General features: G+C 40.6%; 2 protein-coding genes across 2 annotated transcripts in view; one reads left to right on the top strand and one right to left on the bottom strand.

Annotated features, from left to right (window-relative positions):
• The window catches only part of LOC130298231 (oocyte zinc finger protein XlCOF22-like), a 171,469-nt gene that overhangs the window by 127,569 nt on the left and 31,104 nt on the right, over window positions 1-12,796 (top strand). The window lies entirely within an intron of this gene.
• The window catches only part of LOC130298236 (oocyte zinc finger protein XlCOF22-like), a 246,966-nt gene that overhangs the window by 231,604 nt on the left and 2,566 nt on the right, over window positions 1-12,796 (bottom strand). The gene's annotated exons all lie outside the window — the stretch shown is intronic.

Here is a 12,796-nt window from a genome sequence, read left to right as displayed (position 1 = left end):
TATAGAGAAGACGTCACCTGTAGTCACTGATATTATTCTGTATTCTCCTCACTATAGAGAAGACGTCACCTGTAGTCACTGATATCATTGTGTATTCTCCTCACTATAGAGAAGACGTCACCTGTAATCACTGATATCATTGTGTATTCTCCTCACTATAGAGAAGACGTCACCTGTAGTCACTGATATCATTGTGTATTCTCCTCACTATAGAGAAGACGTCACCTGTAGTCACTGATATCATTGTATATTCTCCTCACTATAGAGAAGACGTCACCTGTAGTCACTGATATCATTGTGTATTCTCCTCACTATAGAGAAGAGGTCATCTATAATCACTGATATCATTGTGTATTCTCCTCACTATAGAGAAGACGTCACCTATAGTCACTGATATTATTCTGTGTTCTCCTCACTATAGAGAAGACGTCACCTGTAGTCACTGATATCATTGTGTATTCTCCTCACTATAGAGAAGACGTCACCTGTAGTCACTGATATCATTGTACATTCTCCTCACTATAGAGAAGACGTCACTTGTAGTCACTGATATCATTGTGTATTCTCCTCACTATAGAGAAGACGTCACCTGTAGTCACTGATATCATTGTGTATTCTCCTCACTATAGAGAAGACGTCACCTGTAGTCACTGATATCATTGTGTATCCTCCTCACTATAGAGAAGATGTCACCTGTAGTCACTGATATTATTCTGTATTCTCCTCACTATAGAGAAGATGTCACCTGTAGTCACTGATATCATTGTCCTCACTATGTCCTATCAGAGCTGTAGTCGCTTGTCAGTTCTACAGTTAGGTCAGTGAATCTCAACTCCCAGCATAACCTCACCACTGCATAAAGGGGTACTCTACTGGAAAAAAAAATGTAATCAACTGGTGCTACAAAGTTAAACAGATTTATAAATTACTTCTACTTAAAAATCTGAATCCTTCCAGTACTTATAAGCTGCTGTATAAGCAATTCACAGGAAGTTCTTTTCTTTTTTAATTTCTTTTCTGTCTGGCCACAGTTCTCTGTGCTGACACCTCTGTCCATGTCAAGAACTGTCCATAGTAGGAGCAAATCCCCATTGCAAACCTATCCTGCTCTGGACAGTTCCTAACATGGACAGACAGAGCACTGTGGAAAGACTGGAAAGAACTACACAACTTCCTGTGAAGAATACAACAGCTTATAAGTACCGTAAGGATTAAGATTCTAAATAGAAGTAATTTAAAAATCTGTTTAACTTTCTGGCACCAGTTGATATAAAAGTAAATGTTTTCCAGTGGAGTACCCCTTTAAGTAATTCTGGGAGCTGTATATTTAAATGGTGAAAACTTCTTTAACACTTTCCCATTCTGTGGCAACTGGTATATCTGATTATTATACTAGAATTTCTCACAGTGCGCTACAACAGTGGTGTCTGTCACAACTGGCCAAAAACTTACTGGGGGGAGGGGGGAGGTATGGGGGTGACACCATTTTCTACCGCACCGGGTGACACCAACCCTAGCAACGCCACTGGATTTACCTGTTTTGGCGACTGCACATAGACTATATTCCGGTCTCCTTGTGAGGAGGGTATGAATACGTTTTGGTGTGTGTGGATCTCTTTTCAGGTTGGCATAAGGCCTATCCGGGGAGAAATGGCAATGTAAAGATGGCAGCAGGGCAGATTGTGAAGGATATGGTAGATAGTTCCAGAAGTTATTGATAGTGATGGAGGTCGCACTTTACTGGATGAATTATGATGCAGGTAATAGGAGCCGGTTATGGATTTATTGGGACAGAACATTGATCCAGGGATTTATTCTGACATTTGGAGTTGGGAAGGAATTTTTCCCCCGTCATGGGGCGATGGGAATCAGCCTCATAAGGGTTTTTTGCCTTCCTCCGGGTCAGCACAGTAGGGACACAATAGGGATATGGATTGACCTTTATGGACTCTGGTCTTTTACAACCTTATGAACGATGTTATGAAGAAGCAGCGGGTTTGTCTCCTTATGGGACACTTTTTGGTTGTGCTCCTAGAACAGGGTTGTACTGTCCACAGCTACTGCAGATGTAACACAGTCACCTATCTAGCTATGTGCGGCCGTACACAAGCGCGTACAACAAGCGCATACACAAGTCTTTATTCTATTCCAGATGGTAAAACTCCTGATATAGATCCTGGAGATCGGGTGGTGATAAAGAGACACGTGACAAAGAGTCCTGACCTCCATGTGACCGGCCTTTCCAAGTCCTGCTGACAACAACCACTGCAGTAATAGGAAGGAAAGCCTATGTGGATCCATACCAGTCCTTGTACCAAAGTGACCTCACCAGATACCACATAAAACACCCGACACTCATCAGGATTTTTACCTCAGGACTAATATTTTTTGGCACCAGATCCCTCCCAGATTATTCAATTACTGGTGTATCCTGAGAACTATGGACACATGTGGACAAATTCTGAACGTTTGGCACTTTTGTGTGAAGAATGTGCTGAGTGCGGATGATCCTATATCCACCTGCCTTATAGCTGCGCCCACTGCGGTGCCGACACGAAGAACTATTTTCAGTCTAATACACAAGGACCAGGGTGTGGAAAACCACCATGTATCACAACATATTCTCCGTATAGGAATCATTATACCACAAACCCTATAATTCTCCGTATAGGAATCATTATACCACAAACCCTATAAATCTCCGTATAGGAATCATTATACCACAAACCCTATAATTCTCCGTATAGGAATCATTATACCACAAACACTATAATTCTCTGTATAGGAATCATTATACCACAAACCCTATAATTCTCTGTATAGGAATCATTATACCACAAACCCTATAATTCTCCGTATAGGAATCATTATACCACAAACCCTATAATTCTCCGTATAGGAATCATTATACCACAAACCCTATAATTCTCCGTATAGGAATCATTATACCACAAACCCTATAATTCTCAGTATAGGAATCATTATACCACAAACCCTATAATTCTCCGTATAGGAATCATTATACCACAAACCCTACAAACTGTTGACTCCACATCAGGACTCTGGACATGATAAAGAAAGGTGAAATGTCATGTGACACAGATAATATACCTAGGGGCAAGTAATGGAAAATGATAGAACAAGGTGATACTTCAGGGCTCGGCAAAACTGACACAAATTACAAAAAGATAATGAGATGGAGTGTGACGCTATTATAGTGCCGGCTAGTCACATGACACGTTAGGCTCCTTTCACACTACCGCCATCTTCCTGCCTTCTGACACCCGTTATTCTGCAAAAACAGATCATTAAAAAATAGATACAATAACTGAACATATCGGGTGATAACTGATGTCCAATGTACATTATTATAACGGCATTCTATCAAAATAATGGACATATTCCATCCGTAACTACCCGTTATTTCATCCGTCATGCACTGTTGTAGTTATTTTATGTCCGTTTTAACCCCTTCTGGTTGTGACGCTGTACGGAGCATGCTCAGTAGCAATAAGGGTTCATAACGGAATATAAAAATACTGGGTGCTAACGGATGTCATTTGTGAACATTCATCATCCATAGGCTTCAATGTTAAAATTTTAACGTCTGTTAATCCAACGTTATTTTTGATGGGACAAAAATGAGTGCATGCGCCGTTATTTGCCCCGCCAAAAATAACAGACGTTAGTCTTAAGGGGACATAACTGATCATGAAGGATGGTCAAAGAATGAATAAAGAATGGACTTAATTAGGGGTACTCCGCCCCTAGACATCTCATCCCATATCCAAAGGATTGGGGATAAGATGACTGGCCCCCTGTGCCACTTTATTTCCCCTGTGACAAATCACCCCTCCCTTTATTACTACCTGTGCCACATCCTTTCCTCTTGATCCCCCTCTGTGCTATTTCATTACCCCTTTATTATCCTTTGTGCATATTCATCACCCCCTCTGCCACTTTATAAAGAGGGGGAGAGGAATTTATACAGAAGGTACTAATGGGAGAATGAAATGGCTCAGGGGGATCAAGGGGAAATGATGTGGCACAGGGGGTAAGGGAGGGAGATAATTTGGCACAATGCACAGGGGAATAAGATGGCACAAGGTAAAAAAAAAGGGGTTGAAATTATACAGGGGGTGATTAAACGACACTGGGAGATTCTACTGTAATATTTTTTTTATTGTTTTATAGGTAATTACACTCTGGAGTTAGCACAGGACAGTATTCAGTCATTTAGGAAGAATTTGGAGCCTTTTTCCCAATAGGGGCCATCTCTCAATAATGGACACTTTTATTCCCTGTGAGTGTCCGCTATTGGGAGATTCTACTGTCATCATTCATCCCCCTCCTGTCATCATCCACTGCCACAGACACCCATCCCCCATCATCAACCATCCTCCCTGTCATCATACACTGACACAAACACCCATTCCCCGTCATCATCCATCCCCCTCCTGTCATCATCCCCCTCGCTTATTGTCTAATCACCTTTTCCTGTTGCCTGTCAGTAGAGAAATGTACACTCCGTGACATCAGGGGTGTCCTTGCATGGTGGCCTTAATGCGCAGCAGCGACCCTACCCCAGAATCACTATTCCGGGGCCAGCCCAGAGTGGAGAAGGTGGATGGACCAGACCAGCTCACTTTTCCCACTGGTATGCGGACGGTCCCTGCACAGACAGTCCCTTCAGCGTACCTACTCTGGATGAGTCCGGGGCCGTCCCGGTAAAGATGGATGGCTCCCCCCCCCTACCTGAATGGCTGGACTGATGTCACTACTATTTTTTTTTTTCACTTGAGTTTAAGCCGAGGGGGACATTTTCTGCACAAAAAAAGGTGCTTATACTCGAGTATATATGGCAATCGAAATAACCTGCCAGAAAGATTGAATTTTCAAGCAGGACCCCTGTATATGTAAAAGAGTCCATGACTCACTCCCACACCTCCAACATTGAGAAGATTCTGGAATACCATGTGACAAAAGGAGAGGAGAAGTCCCATACCCCCGACAATATAACTTATATAAACTCTCCTGTATACGAATACAGGGGGAGGAGCCACATGAGCGCTAGAGATAAATCCGCACTGTTCTTCAGAGAGTTGGATATTCAGCTCCTCTTCTCATATAAGATGCATTTTGGTTACTATTAGGAGCAGAAGAAATCAGATAAGAATAAAGCTTAGATAGTATTATTATTTAGGAAATAAATACAATCTCTCTAACCAATTTCAGGGACGTATGTTAGTATAACGCTTAAAACATTGGAGAGTAAAGATAAATTTACTTATAAAACCCCAGAAAGCCTGAGATTCCTCTATGGCCAAAGTCTTAGTAGAAGAATATAAATCTCGTAACGTAAAAGAATGTAAACGTTCCCACAAAGGGGAAGAGGGAAAATGTGTTTAGTAATAACCATAGGGAGTAAAGAAAGTGGGGTTAGGGGAGAAGGGAAATCAGAATCAGTCGTAGAGCAGTCTCGTAATACCGACAAAGTTATATATAAAAGAGGAAAGAACTAGAGAGGCCAAGGAGGAGTGCGGGGGCCACAAAATGGGCCCTATAGAAGGAGGGACTGAGGAGAATTCCATATCCACATGAGGAGGAATATAAAGGGGAGGATGAGAAAAAGAAGAGCGAACGAGCTCTAATAATCCAGACGAAGGAAAAGCTTTATAATAAGTGTGTAAATCCGGAAACACAAAACCGCCGTCTAATGTCTTCAGGGTGAGCGTCTATACGGGACACGTGGTCTCTTCTGAATCATAACAAAATTACTAAATAACCATCGGATAGAAGAAAAATAACAATTCCGTACTATGATAGGGACGGACTGTAAAAATATAAAATATTATTGGTAAATATAAGATTTAAGAACCTTTTTCCTTCCAATCCACGACATATATGGGAATTTACGAGCGTGTAACTGGGTCTTCAATCCGTGTAATAATGGCGCAAAGTGTGAAGTAAAGAGATCTTGTACCAGATGTGATCAGATCTCTAGGGATTTTATACCCCGGGGAGGACAAAGAAAAGGAAAAGAATTACACCGATGTTTACTGAACCCGGGGGACGCTGAGATATTGACGACTTCTCATATAGAAAAATGGATTTTATGATCTGAGACCGAAAATAGACGTCAAGACGGGAAACGCTGGTCTAGGGTTTGTGATAAATAAAAGTATCTGCAGCGTCTTATGTTCAGAAGAGACGATCTTCAAGGGAGACGCGCGGATCCTGTCTGATGCCTTGAATTAAAGTCTCTATAATCATAATGAGAAGGGGGCGGGGACAACACTGACGCGTTACATTCCCTATATACAACGTCAGGGACAATATTACATTTATTATAAGTCCAGTGTGCAGAGATGAATATAAGAATAATAAATCATATAAGAAAGAAAACTTTTATTAACTCCTTAACGACGCAGGACGTATATTTACATCCTGCGATATAACGTGGGGTCACGCGGTGACCCAGCGTCATATCGCGTCGGTCCCGGCGGCCATCAGAGGCCGGGACCCGCGGCTAATACAGGACATCACCGATCTCGGTGATGCCTTGTATTAACCCTTCAGACGCGGCGATCAAAGTTGACCGCCGCTTCCCGAACAGCTTACAAAACACCTGGAGGGCCCTTACCTGCCTCCTTGGTGAGATCCAGGCAGGAGCAGTCAAGCGCTGATAACGCTGATCAATGGCATGTTAATACACGTCAGTGATCAGCGTAAAAGGTCAGTGCGTGCAGTGTTATAGGTCCCTATGGGAGCTATAACACTGCAAAAAAAAAAAGTGAAAAAAAAAAAAGTGAAAAAAAAAAAAAAGTTAAAGGTCATTTAACCCTTTCCCTAATAAAAGTTTGAATCACCCCCCTTTTCCCATTATAAAAAAAAAACTGTGTAAGTAAAAATAAACATATGTGATATCACCGAGTGCGTAAATGTCCGTGCTATAAAAATTTATTGTTAATTAAACCGCACGGTCAATGGCGTATTCGCAAAAAATTCCAAACTCCAAAATAGCGTATTTTTGGTCGCTTTTTATCCCATTAAAAATTGATTAAAAAGCCATAAAAAAAAAAAAAGTACCTATAAAAACTTCAGATCACGGCACAAAAAATGAGCCCTCATACCGCCCCATATACAGAAAAATTAAAAAGTTATAGGGGTCAGAAGGGGACATTTTTAAACGTATACATTTTTGTGCATGTAGTTATGATTTTTTCCAGAGGTACAAAATCAAACCTATATAAGTAGGGGATCATTATAACCGTATGGACCTACAGAATAAAGATAAGGGGTCATTTTTACCTAAAAGTGCACTGCGTAGAAACAGAAGCCCCCAAAACTTACAAAATGCTGTTTTTTCTTCAATTTTGTCGCACAATGATTTTTTTTCCCGTTTCGCCGTGGATATTTGGGTAAAATGACTGATGTCATTACAAAATAGAATTGGTGGTTCAAAAAATAATCCATAATATGGAATTTTAGGTGGAAAATTGAAAGGGTTATGATTTTTAAAAGGTAAGGAGGAAAAAACGAAAATGCAAAAACTGAAAAACGCTGAGTCCTTAAGGGGGTTAAAGGGGTACTCCGGTGGAATTCTTTTTTTTTTTAATCAACTGGTCCCAGAAAGTTAAACAGATTTGTATATTACTTATATTGAAAAATCTTAATCCTTCCAGTACTTATTAGCTGCTGAATACTACAGAGGAAATTATTTTGTTTTTGGAACACAGAGCTCTCTGCTGACATCACGAGCACAGTGCTCTCTGCTGACATCTCTGTCCATTTTAGGAACTGTCCAGAGCAGCATATGTTAGCTATGGGGATTTTCTCCTACTCTGGACAGTTCATAAAATGAACAGAGATGTCAGCAGAGAGCACTGTGGTCGTGATGTCAGCAGAGAGCACTGTGTTCCAACAAGAAAAGAATTTCCTCTGTAGTATTCAGCAGCTAATAAGTACTGGAAGGATTACAATTTTTATATCAAAATAATTTACAAATCTGTTTAACTTTCTGGCACCAGTTGATTTAAAAAAAAAGTTTTCCACCGGAGTACCCCTTTAACAATTGGTAACAAGTTTGGAGATGCAGTATATGATATATGTATAAATGTCAGATATCCTATGTACATGGTGAATATATAGATGTGTTATCTGCATCATTTACTGCTCTGAATTGGCTTCTCTCCTGTGTGAGTTCTTTGATGTACAACAAGGTCTGATTTCCTAGTAAAACATTTCCCACATTCTAAACATGAAAATGGCTTCTCCCCTGTGTGAGTTCTTTGATGTCTAAGAAGACTTGATTTGTCAGGAAAACACTTTCTACATTCTGAACATGAATATGGTCTCTCCCCTGTGTGAGTTCTTTGATGTCGAGTAACATCTGATTTCCAAGTAAAACATTTCCCACATTCTGAACATAAAAATGGCTTCTCCCCTGTGTGAGTTCTTTGATGTACAACAAGACCTGTTTTATTAGTAAAACTTTTCTCACATTCTGAACATGAAAATGGCTTGTCCGCCCTGTGAGTGCTTTGATGTTGAACAAGATTTTTTTTCCCAGGAAAACATTTTCCACATTCTGAACATGAAAATGGCTTCACCCCTGTGTGAGTTCTTTTATGTACAACAAGACCTGATTCATTAGTAAAACATTTCTCACATTCTGAACATGAAAATGGCTTCATCCCTGTGTGAGTTCTTTGATGTACAACAAGACCTGATTCATTAGTAAAACATTTCTCACATTCTGAACATGAAAATAGTTTCTCCGCTGTGTGAGTTCTTTCATGTCGAGTAACACCTGATTTCGAAGTAAAACATTTCCCACATTCTGAACATGAAAATGGCTTTTCCCCTGTGTGAGTTCTTTGATGTTGAACAAGAATTGATTTGTCATTAAAACATTTTCCACATACTGAACATGAAAATGGCTTCTCCCCTGTGTGAGTTCTTTTATGTTGAACAAGATGTGATTTCTTAATAAAACATTTCCCGCATTCTGAGCATGAATATGGATTCTCCCCTGTGTGAATTCTTTGATGCTGAAGAAAAGTTGATTTCCGAGTAAAACATTTCCCACATTTTAAACATGAAAATTCCCCTGTGTGAGTTCTTTGATGTCTACGAAGACTTGATTTGTCAGTAAAACACTTTCTACATTCTGAACATGAAAATGGCTTCTCTCCTGTGTGAGTTATTTGATGTCTAAGAAGATGTGATTTGTCAGTAAAACATTTCCCACATACTGAGCATGAATATGGTTTCTTTCCTGTATGATCTCTTTGATGACTTTTATTTTGCTGAACATCCTGTGATGACTGAGAAGACAGGACCTGTATATAAGGATGAGATGACAGATCTTGGCTGTGAAGGGCTGAGGGTGTATCTGGGATAATGGAATGTTCTTCATATGTATCTTGTGTGATATCATCATCTGCTTTATAATCTGAAGATATAAGATTCTCCTCTGATCTCCTGTTACAAGAATCTGCAGAGAATAACACAGATTTTATTATCAGTATTAACCCCGTAACAACCCAGGACATTTAAGCTTTTGTGTTTTCCTTTTTTCCTCCTCTCCTCATAGCCATAACTCTTATTTTCCCATCTACAATGCATTTTAGAGCTTGTTTTTTGTGGGACGGATCTTACATTGTATTAATGAGCATTAATATATAAGTCAGGAGTGGTACTTGGGGAAGGCGGTGGCGGGCACTTTGGGGAGGCTTAGACTGCCAAACTAATGATGTTGTGGCCTCGGATTGTCTTCGGCTGTGGGGTGACCTTGTGACCTATCTTTGTTTACTTACTGTTTTGCCTGATGTTGATGCCTATAAGCTCGTAAGTGACATGATGTCTATTCTCTTTGGGCGGGTGGGGAGGGTGGGGGTTCAATGGCTAATTTTCTACGTTGATCGTTGCACCATTGTTTATTATTATGGTTTCCATGACTGTTTCATTTATGCATCAGGAGCTTGTATCCTGTCGAAATTTGTAAAATGTTTGAAAAAGCAAATAAAGATATACTTAAAAAAATATATATATATATATATGTGTATGTCCGGTCCATACAATCACAGCGATATCTAATTTGCATAGTTTTTGTTACACTTTACTACTTTTTGAAAACAATTACAATAAAAATAGCTTTTACATTTTTACAACAAAAAAGTTCAAATATTATTGGAGGGGTTAATTTAAATTTTTTTAAAACATCTTTTGAATGTTTATATTTTTTTAACACTTTTTGATCCCTCTATATGACTTGTATGAGCAGTCATTGGATTGCTCATACAGATCAGTGCAGGACGTATTTACTCCTCGCCTTCAAAAAATCATAACTCTTTTATATTTTCATCCACAGACTAGTATAAGGGCTTGTTTTTTGCGGGACCAGTTGTCCGTTGTAATGCCATCACTCACTTTACCATAAAATGTATGGCGCAACCAAAAAAAATACTATTTGTGCGGGGAAATTAAAAAGAAAACCACAATTTAGCAAATTTTGGAAGGTTTCGTTTTCACGCCGTACAATTTATGGTAAAAATGACGTGTTCTTTATTCTTTGGGTCAATACGATTAAAATGATACCCCTGATAACGTACTTTTCTATTACTGTTGGGCTTAAAAAAATCACAAACTTTTTACCCAAATGAGTAAGTTTAAAATCCCCCTAGTTTGAAGACACATAACTTTTTTATTTTACTGTATAAGCGGCGGTATGAGGGCTCATTTTTTGCGCCTTGATCTGTAATTTTTATTGATACCATATTTGCTTATATAAAACTTTTAATACATTTTTTATAAAAAATTTTTAGAAAAAAATGTTATAAAAAAGCTGCTATTTTGGACTTTTTTTTTTTTTTACGTTCACCATACGGTATCATTAACATTTTATTTGAATAGTTTGGATATTTATGCACGTGGGGATACCAAATATGTATCCCAAAATTTTTTTTTTTTTACACTTTTTGGGGGTGAAATAGGGAAAATTGGACAATTTACGTTTTTATTGGGGGAGGGGGGTTTTTCAAATATTTTTAACTTTTATTTTTACACTTTAATAGTCCCCATAGGGGACTATTTATAGCAATCATTCGATTGCTAATACTGTTCAGTGCTATGTATAGGACATAGCACTGATCAGTGTTATCGGTCATCTTCTGCTCAATCGCAGACCAGAGCAGAAGACGCCGTGAAGGCAGCAGAGGCAGGTGAGTGGTCCTCCGTCTGATGTTCTGGATGATTGGATCGCCGCGGCAGCGCTTCGGGCGATCTGATCATCCATTTTCATGTCCGCAATGCTGCAGATGCCGTGATCTGTATTGATCACGGCATCTGAGGGGTTAATGACGGACATCCGTGTGATCGCGGATGTCCGCCATTACCGGCGGGTCCCTGGCTGTGATCAACAGCGGGACCTGCCGTGCATGATCCGGGCATCGCTCCAATGCCCGCGGTTATGTAAAGGACGTAAATGTACGTCCTGGTGCGTTAAGTTCCAGTTTACCAGGACGTACATTTACGTCCTGCGTCGTTAAGGGGTTAAACTTATTTTACTGAATAGTGAGTAAAGAGACGTACAGTGTAAGTACAGACCATGGAAGTCTATGACAAAATCCCATTCAGCACAGCATGATGTATACAGAGTGAGGACAGCTGCATAACACAGTCACTGACTACAGACACAATACAACCTAAACCGGGAACCTTAAAGGGGTACTCCGCCTACAGACACAATACAACCTAAACCGGGAACCTTAAGGTCACGTTCACACGTACAGGATCCTGCGCAGATTTGTAACTGCAGATTAGAAGTTGTGCTCAGTCATTTAGTTTACATTGAAATCTGCAGCAGAAAATCCTGTGAAGCAAATCTGCGTACGTGTGAACATACCCTAAAGGGGTACTCCGCCCACAAACATCTTGTCCCCTATCTAAAGGGGATAAGCACCCAGGCAGCACCCAGCGTTCTGAAAGTTTTTTTAGAATGCTTGGTTTGGGTAGCAGTGGTTGTGACATCATGTCATGCCCCCTCATGAGGTCACATCACGTCCTCTCCATTCATGTCTATGGGAGGGGGCGTCACATCTCCGGCTGCCCAAACCTAGGGTGCTAAACATACTGTTTAGAATGCAAAGTGCTGCACGCTGATCGTAGGGGGTCCCGGCTGCAGGACCCCCACAATCAGACATCTTATCCCCTATCCTTTGTGATAAGATGTCTGTGGGCGGAGTAACACTTTAAACTTGAGCAGGTAACACCTCCTGAGCCACCACGGATAACACATCATCAAAATACCCATCAGCACTGGAGACCACGAGGACCTGCGTGACCACAGAGGAAATATACCACGATAGGATAATCCTAATCATAGCTTTGTCTTTGTGGAACTCTGGGGATGAAGAAAGCCCACCCAATATCTGTCCAGGACCCCAAGTGTTTCCTCACCAGGTTTGGCATGATCCGAGCAAAGGGCCACAATAAAGACACATCCCCTCCCCCTACTATAATCCTTCTCCTCCACGGAAAGGGGGGTGGTCCTGAGCTGCATTGGTTTCACCCTTTCAGATGATTTGGAACCAGGAGGCCACAATCTCATCTTGTATAATATCGGAGAGTCCACGAGAGAACGTGTCCACCAGCGCTTCCTTATCCCAGCACACTTCTGCTGCTACAATACACAACTCTATTGAATTCTTGGCCACAGTTCTCGTCCCCTGTTACATGGACATGAGCTGCTCTGCCGCAGAGGGAGAACGGACAGGGAGATGAAATGTCTCTG

The sequence above is a fragment of the Hyla sarda genome (assembly GCF_029499605.1).
Source record: "Hyla sarda isolate aHylSar1 chromosome 1 unlocalized genomic scaffold, aHylSar1.hap1 SUPER_1_unloc_6, whole genome shotgun sequence".
Classification (NCBI taxonomy): domain Eukaryota; kingdom Metazoa; phylum Chordata; class Amphibia; order Anura; family Hylidae; genus Hyla; species Hyla sarda.
The sequence above is the reverse complement of the archived record's forward strand: the minus strand, read 5'-3'. Positions and strand labels throughout refer to the sequence as shown.